The sequence below is a fragment of the Plectropomus leopardus genome, chromosome 17, assembly GCF_026936395.1.
Source record: "Plectropomus leopardus strain MGB_pleo_1.0 chromosome 17, ASM2693639v1, whole genome shotgun sequence".
NCBI lineage: Eukaryota > Metazoa > Chordata > Actinopteri > Perciformes > Serranidae > Plectropomus > Plectropomus leopardus.
In genome coordinates this window covers 4,535,316-4,554,465 of record NC_142192.1, presented here as the reverse complement: position 1 = coordinate 4,554,465, position 19,150 = coordinate 4,535,316, and the positions used below count along the sequence as shown (strand labels likewise).

The window sequence follows — 19,150 nt, the reverse complement described above, 5'->3', positions numbered from 1 at the left end:
ATAAAATAATATTAATAAAAATAGAAAAAAACAGCCCAAATATTGTTGTAGAAAAAATAGCCATATATGATATCTATCATGTCCAAGAACAATTTGAAATGTGGACATGTCAGACCACAGCTGATTTTTTCCCTTTGTGTCAGTCTATCCCAGATGAGGTCCGGTCCAGAGAAGTTGCAGTGTTTCGGGATGTTTTTGATAGATGGCTTTCAGCCTAAAGGGTGAATAGTCTCGGCCATTCAATATCAGTTTTTAGCCTTGCCCCTCATGTGCAGAGATTTCTCCAGATTCTCTTAGTGATTGTAATATGGACTGTTGGAGTAAAAGATTTTGCAAATCATTGCATTCTGTTTTTATTTATGTTCTACACAGTGTCCCAACTTTTTGGGATTGTAGTTTGGGCTTTTGTACCCCGACAGTGTTGCCTGTACTGCCCATCAGCGGCTCAGAGAAGATTTTATTATTGTACAGGTCAGGTCGGGTGTCCTATATTAAAACATTTTGTCATGATAATTGCAGGTAACGTGTCAGTTCTGATGCTGAGCTTTGCAGGGGTGTAGTGGCTTTGCAAAACAATTTTTTTTTTAAATTTTGCTTGTAGGATAATGTGTGGTTGGGGTTGATTTTGTTGGATGTAGACGAACTTCCCACTGAGCAAATACCCCAATTGCCATAGACTATTAAACACACTAGATCTATAAAATAGTGCAGGAATGAGTTCTACTAAAATCCAGAAATGAGTTAGCATTGTAGCACTCCTGGTCCCCCTATGTTGAAGTCAGTGGTTTTTGGATTTTGTTCTTTTGGTTAGATGTCTGAAATAAGGTCTGTTCTTAACACAAGCTCAAAAGACTTTCATGTTTTGTTCTACAACATAAAATACAACAGTAAATACTCCTAGCATGAATTTTGAAGCTGTTATGTGTCTGTTGTGCAACTGTGGTGTAATTATAGCCTAACCTTAGCTTTATACCTCTGGCAATTGCATTTAGGCTTCAAAAATCATAAAAGTGTTTTTTATGAAGATATATATATTAAATTGATATAGATATTAAGGCGGTGTTAGTGGAGATTATCTTGCCGAACAAAATTTGAAAAGATCATTAACTTACTGCTTGCTTGCTTATTTTCTGCAATACTAACAAATCAAATGGAGAAATCTTAACTTCCATGTTGGCCTCCAATTAAACATCATCACTGCAGCACTCTATTTAACAGTGAGACTGCAAAATGGAAAATGTGTTATGTCTTAGCAGGCATTCAGTGTGAAATTGGCAAGGACGTGTTGTCAAAGGTATAAAATACAATCCTGGTCCAATTTGAGCACATCCATGAGCCAAAGCACTGCACAGGAGTTTATAATACCAACAGACAGGATATTACTACAGTGGATGAGTGCGACAGTTTTATCCTCGAGCTAAATGATTGCCAGGCAAACAACAGAATTACACAGTTCGTGTTACAAAGTCTTTCTACCAACAATATGCACCCACACAGTGACCGCTGATGACATAGTGTGTTGGCGGACGATGTCGTATTGTGTTGCAGCAAAGGTTGAGCCAGATTTAATTGTATTGCCGGATGACTGTGGGATTTTTTTGTGTTTGTTTAGGGTTTTTTTTTTTTTGCCAGAGTCCTCTGCGTTGGTGGCCTTGCTGTGTCAACTCTTTAGTCTTATCAAAATTTTTAAGGCAGTGCTAATGTTGGTTTAAAAACAGCCTTGAAAAATCTGTTGAATTAAACCTGGATGGACATCAGTTTTTCTTGTTCTGCATTAAGAAATCTTTCACAAGTATTTAAACCTTCGACACCTTAGCAAAAAGGTTTAATTCTCTTCAAAAACATGGGAAAAGGCAATAAGCATCTTACAAGAAATTGGTAAAAGGTGACAAGAAAACAACCTGAAAATTCATGCAAAAAAAGGAATGAAAATAGAAAGGATGAATATTAGGAAACTATCCAAAAAAAGGGAAAACATGTCTAACCATTATGTTTATGAATACTAGAAATAAATGTTTAAGATGTGTTTCAAAATATATAATATTTAATTTTTTTGCACTTTTGTATTTTCTTTTGTTGTTGTTTTTGTTTCTTTTGTTTTTCATTTTACTTCTTTTCTTTTTTGCTAATTTTCAGGTCATTTTCTTGTAACTTTTAACCAATTAGTTGCTAATTTTTGGATCATTTCTTTTTAAGTTGCTCATTGCCTTCCTCCCATGTTTTAAAAAAAATCAAGCCAATTTGCTTAGGTTCCATAGGGTTGAACACAGGACAAAATCTGCCAAACCTTCTATCATTATATTACCTTCATATTTTGATGAAAGTTTGAAAAACTTTGAAAACTTTCTGTCCCTTCTGTCAGTGCCTCTGTTAGCTTCTCACAAATAGAGACGTGTACATCACTTATGGCTTGTTTTAAGTGTTTTTATCTAACAGAGCTGCATGTTTCTGTGTTTGTGTTTCTGTGTCTGAAATGTGTGTGTAGAGCGTGATGATTAAAGAGATGTAAGGGAAGCAGGGAGGGGCAGCAGGAAACATGGGGTGTGGGCTGTTCTGGGACACAGCTCCCAGACCGAGCAACAGCCGGTATCACAGACAGGAGCCTCTCCACACATCAGGCACCCCAGCATGTTCACAACATGTTTCGTGTTACTAATCACTTTAAATAGTCACATTGGAGTGCCATGCTTGGGCAGGGATGTTCTGCTCAAGTGCAGCACGGTTGTTACCTTTTAATGAAATCATCTTGATAAGTAACGTGTGGGCTTGACTTAAAGAGAACTCTGTTTGCTTCAAAAAGCAATATCTTAACCCTTTGAAACCTGGATCGACTCAGTTTTCTTGTGGTGCACTCAGACGCCTTTCAAAGGATTTAAACCTTTGAAAGGTAAGCAAATTGGTTTGAAGGAAATCCGCAACTTGGCTTGAAAAAATGACTGAAGACTTTTCCGTACATTACAGTCATGTATTCGCTTTATGGCTGGGCGATACATCAAATATACTTGATGCATCGCAGCATGTTCCACGTGAGATGTATAAAATGACAAAATTGCGAACATCGAGTAGTTATTTTATTCCACTGGCATGAGACTGGCTTTGGCATTTCAGTTCTCCCTCTCCTATGCCTCTCCCTCTCACAGACACACACACAAAGCAGGGCATTTGTTTGCAGAGTTCCAGAACTTGACTATTTAGTCACATTTTGTGACCATGAAACACCACTGTGACTTGCAAATACTATTAATATATAAACTGGGGAGCTGTTTGTTTGCAGCTTATAGTGAATTAATTATCACATTTAACAGTGCTGCGGTAACAGTCTAACTTAATAAGTGGTTGTGGCAGTAGTGTGAGCAGGTGAAGTGTGTGTTTTTCTATCTGCAGAGCTCCGATTGTGACTATTCAGTCACATTTCTGCAACCATGAAGCACCTGTGCAACTTGCAAATCTTTGTAATAAATGAACTAGAGAGGTATGAGTTTGTTTCCAGCTCACAGTGCCCTCACGTTTAAAGGCACCACGTTAACTGCATAACTGTTTGCTAACACTAACATCCAACTGGTGACAGGAAGCTTCAAGTCCAAAACAAAACCATCAACACCTTTGAACCATGGGTTTCCTCTTTGATTTATAAAATTATGACTTTATAATACGTTATTTAAATCTTTAAAAGATGAAACAGCATCAGTTTTCTTATCCTGCTTTCAGCACCTTTCAACCTCTAAAACCCAAGCACATTGGTTTGAGTTTCTTTTTTCCTTTTTTAAACATAGCTAAGAAGGCAATGAGCAACAAAGCAAGAGATTTTGTCACAAATCTCAAGAAATTAAGAAAAGATGACAAGAAAATGACCCGAAAATTAGTTACAAATAGAGAGCGAGAGAGAGAGATAATTAGTTCAGAATAAATAATAAAGGCCAGAAAACAAAAATATTAACAACAATAATGTAATAAGTATTAGTTTTAACCATTATAATACCATAGTATTATGATATTTATTTTTTCATTTTGTTGTTAAATTTTAAGCAATTTTCTTGTATTTTCTTCCCATGTTTTTTTTTTCAAAAAGAAAGCACGTACATGTACTTAATTTAACCTTACTACAACAGTATTTTATCAAAGTTTATTATAACAGTAGTTTATTTAATGTTATTATATGGCAGTAGCTACTTTTTAAATTTTATTGTAACTGTAGTTCATTTAATATTTTTTGATCATTTTCTAATTAATTTTTTTAATATTAATTTAGAGGAGATTTAAAAAATATCAGGATATTGTGTATAATGGTATAGCCTAAATATATTGCGGTGTAATTTTAAAGCCATATCATCGAACCCTAATTCACATATAAACTAACAAACACACGATGTCATTCTGTCTTTATCTCTGCTCTGCTAAAACATATATGTGTTAGTCAGCTGAAGGGATGCTACAGTCAAAGGAATGAATGGGCATGCCGGGCGTGTGGACCCAGCTGTGTACCTGAGTGGAAGGTCATAAAAGCAGCTCCATGAATCACCTCAGCAGGGTTATCCTGCCACAGATCCTCATGATTTATCCCCAGCAGGAGACACCAGCCATGAGAGGAGGTCAGATGCATATAGTAGGCAGCAGAGTACACACATGCAGCGCTCACCTGTACCTGCCTGAGCAATGGGCATGCACACACACATGCACAAACATATAATACACACAAATGTCGTTCTCACCCCCAAGGTCGTTAGCAGCGCAGCTTTCCCCTTGTTTGCTCAGAACCAAGACAAACTGCCAACAAAAGGCTGATAAGCAAAGCGATCCATCTTTAGAGGCATGTGGTGGTGCTGGTTGATTTAAATGGGTGCTAAGCAGTTACAGAGGACAAGGTGGGGGTGAGGTGACTCTGAGCCGAGGACTGGGAGGTAAAACGGTGATAATGTGGTTCTGTGGGAATTCCCCTGCATGGTGACAATGGGATTAGATATAGAGAGGAAAGCAATTTACTCATTTAGAGACATCTAATCTTTGTGATTTCTGTTGCCCTCCACAAACTCCAATCCCACATTTTACTATATAGCCAAAAATTAAGTAATATTATAGATTTATTTCTCTTCAAGATAGAACACTTCTATTTCCCACAGTTAACTTGCTTTAATTGAACTGTTTCTAAAGACAATGTCAGACCTAATAAACAAAATGAGAAAATAAATCTGCAATAGTTTTTTCTTTTTTCTTTTGTGGCCATTTGTGTGGAGAACCACAACAACCTGAAAATCATGTTTGATTTGCCAGGTTAAAATTAGCTAACATGTTAGCATGTTAGCAGGTGCCCATTTACACATCCAGCAGACACAAACCAATATCAGCACTTATTTGGATTCGTCAGGGTTCCTGTGGATGCTAAGTTTACAACTAAGGCCTTAATTGCCATTAAAATGCCTTAAATCAATCTTTCAAAGTCTTAAAAATGCAAAGAAAAAGGAAGTAGTATTTTCAGAATGTTTTTTTCTTGTTGCGCACTAGCATCATCTATACCAAAAATGGCAGATACATTAAGAAAGGTGACCAAGTTCTCTCAAATAGATCCTTGTCCCCCTTCATATGTGCCATTAGTCTTTCTTAGGGTGTGAAGGCATATTGAGCTATAAATGTGAAAAACTACCTGATTTCACAGCGGTGCATTGGGGCTATTGTAAACCAAAATAAAAAAAAGTATGAATATCATGGTCTTCACACATTGCCACTGTGCATCACTGAATCCCAAACAATTTCAGTGTTGCAGTTTAAGTATTACTTAACACATATTGTAAATGGGTATAAAAACAAAAATGCAATATGTGCTTTCAGGTTAACAGTATAGGAATATACAGTATGCTTAGATTGTGACAAAATAGTAACATGACTACTGTGTCTAAAGCCCGGTATACACTGTGCAATTTTGGGCTGTCCCAGACGAAAGATGATATCGTGACAGACACATGGCGATATCTTTGGTCGTGGTTCTGAAACGGTGGTCCTCTGTCACACAATGAGAGAGGTTTGAGGATGGCTGTTGTCACGGTCGTGCGATCAAAGACGGCCTGGGATAAAATTCTGACAGTGTCGGAAATTTGGGATGACCATCTCATACTGTGTGACTGCTAGTGGAGCGAGAGCCCCATGTAGGCTGGCAGTCTGTGTACCACTCCAACATGCATCCCTTTTCTGCATGTCCTCTCTCTCCAGCTGTTCCATAATAAAAGCAATAAAAAGCACTAAAAATATTCTTTAAAAAAACAATGAACTTTCATGCTTACCATTATCAGTTGTTTCATACAAATATTTAAATGCAAACATAAACAGGCGGTGACTCAAAAGAAATATTACAGCATTGTCTTGAGATGATGCTATTTACAGAAAGCACATTTGCGGCAACACTCTGAAACAGAAGAGGATTTGAGGGATAGGACAGCTCAGCACAGCATGTAATGAGCTTTACATATTAATTGGTTAAATCCAGTCGCAGTCTGCCTGCGCAGTTACCTTTCCCATCGTACCTTCTCGTAGTTCTCACGGTAACCCTGGACATTTCTCCAGCGTTTGAAGTTTGTCCTTTTGACAACAAGTTGGAATGCAAATATACTGTGCCACTTACATGCTGTTAAACATGCCACCAAATCTCTGTGATGTTCATGTAAGCCGCCTGACTCATAATCTTCAGCATCGTCACCGTTATGAAAACATCATCATATACACGGCAAAATAAAGACGTCAGTATTTTACATGCTAACAGCATCTTTGACCTTTGGTACAAAAAAATGTTTTGTCCTTTCACTGCTTCCATCTCCCCATTTCCCAGAGACAGTACAAAAGCTTCCACAGCACTGTCCTGACAAGTGCTTATTAGTCTGGCCAGTGTCCCAGTTAGTGAGTGTGGAGGTGCTGCTGTCAGACCAGGAGGCCCAGGGCTCTGTGTGAATGCCGATCCATGCCAGCGTGACCCTCGATGCCATTAAATTCAAAGTGAGCTGGATGTTGATATTCTCTCGTAGGCTGACCAGGACTCTGTGGTGTCCTGCAGTGCGTCGCAGTTATAACTTCTGTCAAAATCTTTAAAAGGTTTGAGTATCTGAGAACACAGGTCAAAGAAGGTGCATGATAACTCAAAATCTAAAACAAATACTGCAGTAAATAATAAAATTAATTTATGCATCCTACCTTATATAAAAACTACAATGTTCAAAGGGTACAACCAAAACCAATAAATAAAAATCGTAGTCACTGTGATGTCACCCATTTGTTTGTAGATTCCTACTGGGACCTTCGAGTCTGGCATTTCTGCTGTTGCCATTTTGGATTTTGGGAGCCAAAATTGACCATATTTAGACTACAGGGTGGATGCTAGCTGCCTAGCTTGGTTAACACGTTGCATTAACAGCTATGGTTAACTGTTTTAATGCAAATTTTTGCTAGCAAGTGTCAAAATACACACAACATTTCAGGAAACACTACAACATTTTAGAAAACATAAGCCTTCAACATGTTACAAAACAAAACAACATTTCACAGTATTTCACAGCATTTCACAAAACACAAAAAAGTGATATATCTATGGCTTAATGAAACATACAATTCCAACATTACCTTCTGGCAGCCAGGCTCACGACCAACAACTGCTTCACACTGTATTTGCTACAAAGGGCAGCTTCTCATTTCAGCTGTGTCTACAGCATATAATTATCTCTTTGCAGTGTGTTGTGATGAAGATGTGTGATATTTCTTTGAAACACCACCTTCATGAAGGCGATGTTAAAAAGTAAACATTATATACTAGTTTATCTTTTTGATTTTGATGTCTGTTGTGCTCATTACAGTCGGAGAAAATACATTTGACACTGGTCTGCACATATGTCCACAGCTGTGCCGAACATAGCAGCATTTGACTACTACATTTTGACTACTCTTTGATGTATACTTTTGAAAGCAGGTGGGTGTAAGGCAGAGCAAATGGTGGTATGAATAGTTCACCATCAGCGTCAGTGCATAACAATGAAGGAACTGTAATTAATATTATCATCATGTGTTTTCAGCATTCAGTCATTTGCAAATTGATTAAGGCCATTTTTAATGTTTTGAATCTTTAATGATCTTCTTACCTTCTCTAATTTGGGAATCACCAACTTATTTCATATCCTAAAAAAAGAATTCAAAGTCTTAAATACTTAAACACCCTTGGAGGCTGATTAAATTAGACAAGAGGATTATCTGCTTATAAAGAGATTGTATGCTTTATGTTTTTAATAATGCTAGTGGAAATATGTGACTTTTATGTAATAACTTGTGCTAATGGCTTCATTGAGAAATGGGGCAGCCTTGTCACATTCCTTTATTGTTAACAAGGACAGGGTTGGACAACTTGATTTTGACTTTCACTAAGTGTGTGTCGTAGAACATGAATCATGTAAATGAAAGAACCTAAATTAAAATGTGTTAAAACAACCCACAAATAAAGATCGAAATTGAAACCAGAATTTCTAACAGTACGTTGTAAGAAAAAAGAACAACAACAACAAAAAGTCTAGGACTGTTTCAGTAAAGATTTCTGGTTTTTAGCAGATTGAAAGCAAAATTAGCATAAACCCTAGACCTTTGGCATTTTCACTTTGCAGTACTTTTCTGAAACTAACGCCCAAACTCTGAAAGAGTAAACCAACAGGATGCTAGATTAAGAAATCTTAAATAAATAAATATTAAATTTTTTATCCCCTCAGATGCAGAAATTTGTCACAGTTTCACTGTGATTTGTGAAGGTTCGATATAAATAAACCATTATTTATGTTATGTGTTGTTTAAATCAATGAGGAGCTGAGACCACCGCTGTGTAGTAAGTAAAGACGGTGCTCGAGTATGAGCTCATAAAAGTCATGTTGTTCTTTGAGGCCTGTGTTTCAGGTACTGAGACCTGTAAAGCTGAGTAATTTCACAAAGAGATGAGTATCCAGGGGAAAAAGCCCAGTGACACTTTCCAGCAGTTTAAAGCCAGTGAGTACAAGGACGGAGGACAAGAGTCTCTCTGTACTGTTTCCCACATATTTAGATTCTGTGTGTGGAGGTAGCTAATGACAAGGGTCAGCAAACTTTCCCTTTGTCATTTTCTTTTTTATCTTGTGAGTGTGTGTGTGTCCCTTTTGGATCAATGTGTGTCCCCTCACTAAATTTGGAGGTTTTTTGGATACTTTTATCCAGCACAGGCAAAACTCTTCACGAGTTCTTTTTCAGCAGCAGCAGTTTGTGAAATTTGATTCGCAGGGTCGATCCAATCAGAGCTGGTCTGATCCAATTGATGGATAAGAGGAGCGGCTGTTGCAGAGGCGAGTAGATGCAAATTTTTATGATCCAATACAATTAACAAATAAGTTTTATTTTTCCTGATGTTCTGCTGCATGTCTGTGCTCAGAGTATGCTCTGCACTCTGAATGTGGTGTGATGAATAACCAAACAATATATGTATTCTAATAGCACTCCTAATGAAAGATCCAGCTCTAATCTTTCATTAGCTTATGCTTCAGCATTTTTTCAATTTGCTGTCACATCTCTCCACTCTGTATTAGTAATAACAAATTGCTATTTAACCCTTTGAAACCTGGAGTGACATCACTTTTCTTGTGCTGCTTTCAGATGGCTTTTACAACTATTTCAACCTTTGAGGAAATTGGTGCAATTTCTTTTAAAACAACGGGGGAAAAAAGGCAAAGAGCAACTTGGTAATAAATGTTACACAAATTGCAAGAAATAAATAGATTTAGAAAATTATTTTAAAAAGCTTGGGAAACATGTCTTGGGAAAAGAAAAGTAACAAGGGAAAAACTATATTATTATAATAATTACATATTTAACATCATGTTCCAAAAAATATATAGTTTTAAGCACTTCTTCCAGGTCGTTTCCTTGGTATTGTTTTTCAAAAATAATTTAATAATAATTTTTCAGTTGTTTTTTGGTTTTTACTAATTTTCTGATGTACGTTTTACTAGTTTCCAGCTAATTTTAAGGTAATTTCTTCTTTCACTGCTCATTTCCTTCTTCCCATGTTTTAGACAGGAAGCAAGTCAATTTGCTCAGGTTTTAAACGGTTAAAGTTCTGTCACAAAATTGCATTGTTATGTATCCTAAAACATTTTTAAGTGGGTATACAAAAAACCCCTTTCTTAGTGGTTATACAGCTTGTTACTGCGTATCACGTAGACCACTGTTTAAAACTGAAATTATGTGGGATGTCTTTCAAATAAAGGGGAGTTAATTAATTTCAGAGTGTTCAAATAAAGGGATCTACAATACTGTACTGACAGGAAAAAAAGCCGAAATGAGTCAAATCAAATTAACACCACATTATTGGCTACTTATTAAAATTCAATTCCAGATGCAAACAGATATGACGGTGCGCTCATGCATGACAGAGCTAGTAAAACAAAACATTAACATAATTTTGGAAAAGATTAGTTAGATTATGTACTTATTAACACTTGGCTTGGATCAAACCAAGACAGCGAGAAATCAAATAAGGCACCCACAGTCACACAGACTGCTAAACAAAGACAAACCCCCTGCAGACACCGAGGGCAAGCATGCAGGCAGGAATAAATCAGAGCTCCAGCCAGGCAGACGAGGCGTATTTCACACTCAAGAAGAGGCCTACTCTGCGCAGCACCAGGGATCATTAATCTCGAGGAGACAAGCCCTCTGGCCCGAAGCTGGCATAGGTAGACCTGAGCCGGCTGGGCCCGGGCCACGAGCCTACAACGCTAATGGTCTCATTGTGTTATCAGTTGTCAGATAGTACAGAGCTGCTGCTGTTGACCTAAATGGAAAAGTACCCCTGCTAAGAGCCACAGGCCCTTGTGGAGCCACGGCAGCGGTGTTTGAGCTGGATCTGGAGCTACGCTGTCATTGGATCTGGACAGCCAGATAAGATAGCGAGGGCAAAAGTTTGGGCTCTAGCATGAAACTGCCACCCAAGGGAGCAGTGTTGGGCTCATTATTCAGAAGGAGTCACATCTATTATTTATTAGTCATTACTCATTTAAAAAGTAATTTCTGGATTTCACTTATTATTCCACAGGAGCTGTGACTGCTCTGATTTCTCTCCAACATCACCAACTTCACGCTCCCTTCACTTGAACATAACTCAGAAGCCTGCGTGCTCAATCTGATGATCAATGAGGACTAATAACACTGATTTGTAGCGTTCTGGATCAGTAGAAATATTTCACATGAGCAATGCCTGAAGTTAAAAGCAGTTTAGAAGTAAATGCAACATGTCAACACTTAAACCATTAACACTTAAACCGCACTGGCCCTCATTATTTCCATTCGAAGGCGGCTTAGACGTGTTCTGCCAGTGGTAATGGAAAGGCAAGCCCCTTATACATGGGAGCGGCCATGTTTTAGGGATTTCTGGGAGATGGTAGTCCACGATTTCATAGGGGAATTGTGGAATCAAAACTTCCGGATGATCTGCTCAACTTTTGAAGAGTTATACAGTATGATGCAATAACACCTCTTGTCAGCACCTGCTGCATCATGATGGAGACAGTTCCCATAGACAAGCACATAGCCAGAGCATGGATTTTTTAAATCAGCTGAGATACCACCTCATGTGAGTATCAAATTTTTTTTCTGGATAATTATTTTTTTATTTTTTTAAATTGACTTGTTACCATTAGGTGTTTTTTACATTCCCAATTTCAATTTGCAGAATTTGAGGGTTAATGATAACCCTCCTATTGTTGGTATGAGGGTATTGGCAGTTATCAGCAGTGAGTTCTGACAATCTATCAAAGCTACACTTGTCATTGGATGACGCTGCGATGAGCAAATGAGGTGTAAATCTGTATGTCGCAGGTTCTGTATTTGATTTGACTGATGAATAAAGGGCGGACACAGAGTGCCGTCAGCATCAATAGACTCTGAGCAGCAGTGACTGTGTTCAACTGACTTATTTGTTTTACTCTATTTGTGTTCTGCATGAGATGAAGTGGCAAGGCAAATTACGATGGCAGGTTAAGACCAGCAATTTGCTGAAACAAAATCACATTGGCGTGTTCTCAGACGCTGGTGAATTCAGCACGACAGGCACATGCCATTATATTCACTCCAGCCTCCATGTGTGTTTGTTCTGAAGTGTCTCTGCCAGATGCCAGAGGAGCTTACCAGTCACAGCTGGAGCAGACAGGACTCCAGAGTTCCTCAAAGCGAGAAATAAACACTAAAAGTACCACTCAAAGGGAAAACAATTAGCCAGCCTGCACTCACAGTAGCAATTTATTTTTTCCATTGCAAAATATGCAAAATTAGATTTCATTTGTATTTCCGTTATTGTAGAAAGAACATGTTTAAAAATAGGCTTTGTAATGTGTTTTATTGTATGAATAAAGGCCACAAGCCAAAACACACTGGTCTGACAATAATCTTGTTCCTTATACTACAAGTTTGCAGTTTTGACATGTTTAGTCTTCTCCTCATCTCCAGCGCCTTTTGTAGGTACAGTAATGTCAGAATTCCCTCCTCTGCTCTGGCATTTATCAGGTTGATGCTCATTGATGAGCGACTTCACAATTGAGTTGTTCATTTGATTGCTGTGTTACAGTGGCTTTGCAAAGGGAACTAAATCGAAACTTTAATTTGGCTCAGCATTCATTGTAAATCAATGTTCTGACATCTAGTATCTGTCTTCCTTTTCAGTGACTCCAATGCTGGCTGGCTTTTCTACACAACTGACTCAATCAACCACAAAAACAACAAGTCAACCTATTTAGAGTTTCTACTGTGGTACATAATGTAGCAGAGCGGGTTTTTTTGCCCATTAATTGTCACATGGCTGCATTCAGTGTGTGATTTTTGCTTGAGTGTGCATTTCCTACCTGGCTTCAGCGTTGATAGCGTTGTGCACAGTTTTCTGTGGCTGACGACGTGCCTTTTTAGCAATTAGAAGTCATGCATTCTATCAGTTTTAGTGTGGCGTATCTACCTACGCTCCTTGTTTTACAGGCCATCCTCTGGTGGAAAGATCCGAGCCATGTTGTATGCGTTGAACCTGTTTGTGGAGGTGTGCTGGTGTATTTCATGATGCTAACTTCATGTGGCTTCTCTTTGGACTACAGCTAAGCATGACTCTTTATTGGTTTCCGTTCTGCTGTTAGAAGTTAGCCAGTGGCCGTCTGGTGTCTGTTACCCCTCACTTGCTGAATTGATCAACTCTTTGGTATGCATTTGCCAGATTGAATCACTTAAAATTTACGTACAACTGCTAATGGGTTATTTAGTGCTTCTGTGCACTTTCAGACAAGGCTGTGCATCAAGTTTGAGGCCTGTTTCAAATCACAACTTATCTAAGATCACTTTCCATATAGAATATGTATAGACTGATTTTAAATATGACTATGGCTATTTACCTTATTTATGTTTCAGTCTCTACTGCCTTGCTGTCAATTTTCCCCCCTTCGTGCAGAGCTTCACCCTGACACTCACAAGCACTGCTCGTGTTTTCAGCCACAGAAAAAGATAGCTGAGATAAAACAGTCAGGTGATGCACTGAACCATGTCGTTGTGAACTGACCAGGTGATCATTATGTTGTAGGTCAAAACACAAATGGAGTGCGCACTGTCTGTGTTACCACTGTGTCATGTGTTTTACTGAACATCCAACATGCAGCAGCTATTTAGAGAGTTAATGCTAAAAATGCACAAAAATTGTTAGGATATTGTTCTTTTTAAAAAAACGTGCCTGTCCGCACATTTGGATACTAGAGTGCGGCTAGGGCTGCACATTCCTGTCCGAACCAAAGGAACTGAGTCCAAGTTTTGTAATTGTTTTTTTGGGGGGGGCACAGTGCTAATGAGTCTTTAGACTATTATACCTTTACATTGTTTGTTTAGACTGTTTAAAATGAAAGAGGCTGTGTGTAGAGTGTGTTTGAATCAAACACCAACTGGGCCGTGTGTGTATACACCAGCCTGGTGACCGAATTACACACACAAATATGAAATTATCTAGACAAACGTGTTAAATAACACAACAACAAATAAAGAGTGGAGAGGAGTGCAGTACAGACTGGGTGAGTGGCACTAAACAGTAATGAGGGTGGGGGAAGTGAGACAGTCATTATTTTTTGGGGTGACAGTGGTGTAATCATGGCAGTATTCTGTGCAGGCAGAAATACAGCACAAACACACTACTGTACAAAGACCTGGAGATGCTTAAATCTCTGGGATATTTTTACCAGTCTCCTATTTTAGCGAAGTGTCTTCATCATCAAGGGTAACTGGAACATTGTCCTTGCATCCTGCTGTTATTTATGACCCAGCTTCATAATATACCACAAAGAACAACTGACAGAGCCTATATCATGTACACTTCCCACAGCCGGCTCACTGTAAATCCTCTCTCTAAACTTTTCACTCTCTGTGCAGTGTGCATCTGAAAGTGTGTGTGTGTGCATGAGAGAGAGAGAGAGAGTGATGAATGGGGACTCACAAGAGTCCAGCCACTGTAATACAGTTACCAAGCCCCTAAAGAGCTCTCAGACAGGTTGGAAAAAAGTCACAAATAGAAAAAGTGTGTTTTAAAGGTTTTGTATGTGACATTGTGACATTCAGAGCAGTAATATAGCAGCAATACACTATTTGCCATAAAACAATATAATGGAGTAAAGGTGTCCTGAGCAGTGAATGAACTCAGGCTACCTCTGTGAGTTGAATTTCGAGCTTCTCAGTTGTTTGTTATGGCAAGCTACACTGGCTAGCTCATCATTAGCACTTTGCACTCTGCTTATCAAATTGTTATCTCTGATGTCGGGATGGCGTTGACTTAAACCGTAGTCCCCATCCTCTGGTTCTCCCTGGTTAGCGCTTTAAGCTTTGTCAGTACTGTTTATGAGTTGGCACTGTTATGTTACTTTCTAAGTATTGAGAGCTTCTCTGTGGTTTGTTTTGGAAAGACATTCCAGCCAGGCTCATCTTCATCACTTTGCAATGTGGCCGCTTTGGCACCAAGTCCATGCCAAAATTGTTAAAAAGTGATGGTAATCATTTTTCTCAAATACTTAAGCACTTGACTTAACCCTTAAACAACTGGATTGTCATCAGTTTTTTTGTGCTGCATTCAGACGCATCTAAACCTATGAAATCTGAGAAAATTGGTTTGATTTATTCTCCAAAATTATGGAAAAAAGGCTATGAACAATTTGGAAAGAAATTTTTCGCAATCTGGGAAAAAAAAAAAAACAAAAGTATAAGATGATAATGGTGATAATGTCCAGATATTTTCATGTATAAATATAATTATTATTCTTTTTTTAAGCACTGTCTCAAGGTCATTTTAATTTTTCTTATTGCTGTTTTACTTTTCTTTATTGTTGCTTATTTTCAGGTAATTTTCTTAACTTTTAAATTTCTTGTAAATATTTTGGCATTTTTTTAAGTTGGTCATTGCCTTCTTCCTCTCATACCTAATTTTACAAGTACATTTTGACTTTACTTGAAAAAGTTGATTTGCTTGAATAACTGAGCTGCCTTTACTTGGAAGATGTATTTCTTACATACAACAAATTAGGTTGGTCATACAAAGACCTTTAAAAATCTTCATTCTTATAAGTAAACCAAGCAGAATGTCCAGAGCCAGTTTTTGGTGTGTCCATTCTGGGCTACTCCAACATGGTGGTGCAACATGGTTATATCTGTAAACAAGTCAGCACTGTTGGTGATATTTATGCATTTAGTGCGGAGGCCCTTTAATGATCACCCAAAACAAAAAGTACCTCAGGTGTTATTCAGGAAAAGTAAGATTCACACAACACACACCACCACAGCAACTATACGTATGACAGTATCTCACCAAATTACCCATTGTCTCCTCTGCTCCCCCCTCCTGCTCCTCTCTCTTTTCCTCCTCCCTCCCTCTCACTAAACAGATGGAGGTGTCACTGGATTTCCACCTAAACACACGCCAGGGCGGAGCTAGCGGCTTCATTTGCATGTTCTGGAGTGAGGAGTTGTCTGTTCGGGTCACAGAGGTTCCTCTGCTGACCCAGCTGTGCGGTCTGACTGCACGCAGAGGTCAAGGGCAGGTGAGCGGTGACGGGCACAACGCACTGCACTGTTTCTCTATTACTGCAGCCTCTGGACACGCCTCTTTTGCCTCTCTTTTCAAGCTGATGAAAATAAAGTACTGTTTTTGGCTTAAGGGATCAGTTCCTTCTATAATAAAACTGTGTCTTTATTTTCTCTGCCTGCAGTGCTGCTGCAGAAATGTATCACCTCTCATGCGATGTGAACAGGGCTGGGTGTTGAAAGACAGAAACAGAATGGATTCTCAGCTGATGTGACTAATTATAGACATATTCATGTGATCAACATTAGCAGAAGTTGCCACAGTCGCTCCCCCTCTGAGTGGCACAAGACCACTGACCAACCATCAATAACACAGGCTCTTTTTTAGCAAGTCAAAGCTTTTTTTTCCCAATGCAGATAGTGCTACAAAAAGCAGATGCTTTTTTTTTTCCACCGGAGACATTGCTGTGTTTCCTGTCGGGATAGTGCCACAAAAAGTGACTGTTTTTTTTAGAGACATTCCTGTGTTTCCTAATACAATAGTGCTGTGAAAGGCAGCTGTTTTTACAGAGACATAGTTGCATTTCCTGCAGGAATAGTGCCAGAGAAAGTGGTTGTTTTATACAGAGCCATTGATGTGTGTTATGCCCAGATATTGCCACAATATCACAAGTGGGGTTTTTTTTGTTTGGTTTTTTTTTAATGATAAGACAGGATCGTCCCACGAAAATTGGTTGTTTTGTCCAGAGACATAATTGCTTTTTCTGATGGTATATTGTCATTAAAAGCATGTATTTTAAGCCAATGCAGTGTCTTTTTCTAACAATAACCAATTCTTTTTTTATGCCTAATCCTAACTGCACGTTAACCACAGCATTGTTGAAACATCATAAAAAGTGAAATTACAGTGTATCCACTGCATAATAGAGTACAAAGTTTATGTGGTTTGCAGAAACGTGTATTGCCAATATTTTTAGAGGTGACTGGGTTGTACAGGGATTTTCATGATTTGCACTTTTTGATATTTATTGAAATGCATTTATTAATTGATTCATTCTGTGATTTTCATCGTGCCATCAGATGCACTGCAGCGATAGCAGTTTGCTTTAGTCATTCAATGATGACAATTGTGTTAATGTCACTTAAGAAATTTGTCTGCTTTCTTTCTATAGTCATAAATGACTGATTGTAACTAAAAGCAATGGCAAACTTACAATGTGATAAAAGGTTAAATACATTCTGTCTGAATGTTTAAAATCACTAGAAGCATCCACATACATAATAGGGCTGCGCGATATGATGAAATATATCATCTGACGATTAAAAAAAAGCCTATAGTTTCATATTATGCATATTGTTTTTTTTGTTTATGTCATCTGACAACTCTTTGCATCTGTCTGCATGGATGAGGGCGCGTTCACGCAATACACGGCACCAAAATAAACAAACGAGACGAGCTGGGTCCTTCAAAATAAAATCACCATGGATTCTGCTTTGATTAAATTAATTATAAAAATACTTTATGTAACCTAACTATAACTTTATTCAACTTTGTACTTTATTTTTCATTATAACAGTATTTTATTAAACTTTATTATAACAGTAGGACAGTAGCTACTTTATGGGTAACTATAGTTCATTTAATAATTTAATATTTTAGTAGTTTAGCAGTAGTTTAGAGGAGATTTCAAAGTATCAAGATATATATATCATGTTTTGCGATATAGCCTAAAAATGTGATATTATTTGAAAGGCATATCATCAAGCCCTACGACATAATGTAATAGTCATACAGCTTCTCTGCATTCTCCACAGTGAGACACTTCTCTGTCTCTCAGCTGCTCCTACCTGACTGACAACACTCTGGAGATGAAAGAAGAGGGAGGCAAAGACATCTTGCAAAAGGGTCAAGTAAGTGAGCGTGTGTCTTCAACACTCAAGTGGGACTGCTGTTCCATCTGTGCTTGAGGTGTCCTCAGACTCCTTAAGCAGTCTGGGTGTGGATTTTTAAAAACAAGAGACACGCTCTTTGATCTTCATAGCCACTGTCTTCTTTTACTGCTATCCGTCTTTTCTCGTCTCTTTCTTGCCGTCCTCCTCCTCCTGCTGTCTTTTTTTCCTCACTTTGGATCTATGTGTTTGTCCCATTGATTACAACAACAGGATGGATCTCTTTTATCCTCCTCCTCCTTAACACATCCCTTCTGCCTGGTGTCTGCCTGTCCACAAGAAGAATTAACCGATAATTCTACTCTTTTTTGGAACTAAAACTTCCCCTTTACTTTGCCTGAGGTACCCTATGAAAATATTTGAATATCTAATGAAAAGTTCATGAGTTAACATTCTTTTTCAGGCTTGGAAATATGATGAAAATCAAACATCACAATATTTTTGACCAAATACATCAAAATTGATATTGCAACAATATTGTAGTTTGAAATATCAGTGCTTTCAAAAAACATTTACACAGTGAGATTTTTTAAAAATAATCATCAGTAATGTTGATATACTATAGTGAGTAAAAGCACTGCAATGGAATTAGAGTAGAGAGGATTTTTCAATTCAAATCTATGAAGCAAATCAATATAATATAAAGCAAATAAAATATAAATCAAATAAATAAAATATAAAGCAAATCAATAAAATTAAACAAAATAAATAAAATAGAAATAAACCGGCTAATGTTTTGAACATCCATCGCCGTGCTCCTTGGAATGTTAACTTAAGAGGAGAAGTCACATGACATCACTCAATGGAAATGCAGTCATCTCGCAAGTTTTGCGTGGATCTGTAATGGAAAGCCGCCTTGTTACACACTGTATGTCCCCACTGATGTGTGCTGACAACATAACAGCTACCACCAATCAACATTTTCTTTAAACTAGACAAGTCACCACAGCACAATGCCCATTCCACTCTCATTATTTCTATGTGGTTAAGGCAAATAATAGAACATCTAGAATGGTACCTTATTGTAACACAGCCTTTAAATCCAGGAAAAGACAACATGCATGATTTCCAAATTCTAAGACCATATCTAGTTTCATGAATCAATATCAATTTAACATCAATAACATGGCCAAGCCCT

The 19,150-nt window shown here is 38.0% G+C and overlaps 1 protein-coding gene across 1 annotated transcript in view; it reads left to right on the top strand.

The window, feature by feature from the left end:
- LOC121958195 (putative C-type lectin domain family 20 member A) overlaps nt 1–17,012 on the top strand; it is a 155,395-nt gene extending 138,383 nt beyond the window's left edge. Inside the window, exons 3-4 of the transcript XR_006106785.2 lie at nt 15,924–16,079; nt 16,248–17,012. The gene's annotated coding sequence lies outside the window, so the exon portion shown is untranslated. The remainder of the gene's footprint in view (nt 1–15,923; nt 16,080–16,247) is intronic.
- Nucleotides 17,013–19,150: the final 2,138 nt, after the last annotated feature.